The sequence below is a fragment of the Otolemur garnettii genome, unplaced genomic scaffold (genome assembly GCF_000181295.1).
Source record: "Otolemur garnettii isolate 467f Iridium unplaced genomic scaffold, OtoGar3 scaffold00077, whole genome shotgun sequence".
In the NCBI taxonomy this organism is placed as follows: domain Eukaryota; kingdom Metazoa; phylum Chordata; class Mammalia; order Primates; family Galagidae; genus Otolemur; species Otolemur garnettii.
Window position 1 is genome coordinate 2124165 of NW_003852472.1, and position 1673 is coordinate 2125837.

General features: G+C 40.0%; 1 protein-coding gene across 1 annotated transcript in view; it reads left to right on the forward strand.

Annotated features, from left to right (window-relative positions):
- Window positions 1-1673, forward strand: part of LOC100961967 (nuclear envelope pore membrane protein POM 121C) — a 28108-nt gene that overhangs the window by 6169 nt on the left and 20266 nt on the right. The window lies entirely within an intron of this gene.

Here is a 1673-nt window from a genome sequence, read left to right on the forward strand (position 1 = left end):
ATTTGGCTGTGTTCGAACCTGCCACCCTCGGTATGTGGGGCCGGCACCCTACTCACTGAGCCACAGGTGCTGCCCAAGTTTTAACATTTTAAAAATACATTGGAGGAAGAATTAGATAGAAGGGGAAGTGTCTTTGAAGTATGTGTGAAGAGACTTAGGATGGCTTATATACTTAATTTGAGTCAGCAATATAATGTGGCTGCCAGAAAAGCTAATATGCTCCTAGTTTGTACTATTAGAAGAAAGGCTAGAATGAGGTGAGTGGATAGTTGGTCCTGCTTTCCTTAGTTCTACTCAGACTGTCCGTGAAGCATTGTGTTCAGTTCAGCATATTGCACTATGAGAGAGAATGTATGCAAACTGAAATCCATTTCCAGTGAAGCAACAAAGATGTTAAGGAGATTTGTAACACCCCCATGGCGGGGAGGTGGTGGTGGTGGATGAAATGATTTGGGAGGTGTAGAAATATTAGCCCACAGGAGGAAAATCCCAAAGGAAATAAGGGAGGAGTGGATAATGGTGCCCCCAAAACTAAAGGACTGTCACACAAATGAGGCAAAATCCTAAAGCCAAACCACAACCTTTAGGATTCTTGGGTGAAAGTTATAGGAAATATATTTTAATAAGAATAAACAGGCTTATGGTAGACATGGATCACTCTAGGACAGGGGTCCTCAAACTTTTTAAATGGGGCCAGTTCACTGTCCCTCAGACTGTTGAAGGGCCAGACTGTGGGACCCAGGATGAGTCGGCTGCTAAGCAGGACAGGCAGTGGCAGCAAAAACACCTGGCGGGCTGGATAAATGTTCTCGGTGGGCCGCATGTGGTCCACAGGCCATAGTTTGAGGACACCTGCTCTAGGAAATAAAACGTTGTCTATATTGTAAGGAAGTTGGGTAACTCCCACAAAAAAGATATATAGGGAATCTGTTTCATTTGGAGGTTTAAAAATTGATTGGTTCCTCTTAACTCTTAATTTTTTTTAAACAGCTTTATTGAAGTACAATTGACGTATAATATGGTGTACCTGTTAAAGTATATAATAAATTATAGCATATACATACATATATATACACTTGTGAAACTATCACCAATCTAAATTTAATAAACACATAATTACCTCCAAAAGTTCCTTTGTGCTTCCCTGTATCCTCCAGTCCTTCCCCTATCCCCAGGCATCCACTGATCTTCTCTTTGTTGCTGTAGATTAATGTGCATTTTCTAGAATACTATCCAAATTGAATCCTACAAGATCAAATAATTAAGTTCACAGACTCATTTTAGAATAAATACTATGTACCTCATTGCTGATTATTACTATGGTCACCTTTGAAATATTCTCTTTGGGAAGTCATGCACCTTCAAAGCACTTTTTCTAGGATGTATTTGTGAATGTAATTGTCATAACTTGGTACTATGACAGCTCTAATGGCAACAGTAGAAAAGTTCCAAAATTGTTTTGAAGGATGGAGTAGGTGCTGGTGTTAGTGTATAGCTTTCCAAGCAGATACTTCATAGGTAACCATAGTGGTATTCAGCAGTGAGGTATTTAGCATTTTTTCTAGGATAAGTTTATGAAACTTTTTTTTTTTTTTTTTTTGAGACGGAGCCTCAAGCTATCCCCCTGGGTAGAGTGCCATGGCATCACGCTCACAGCAACCTCCAACTCCTGG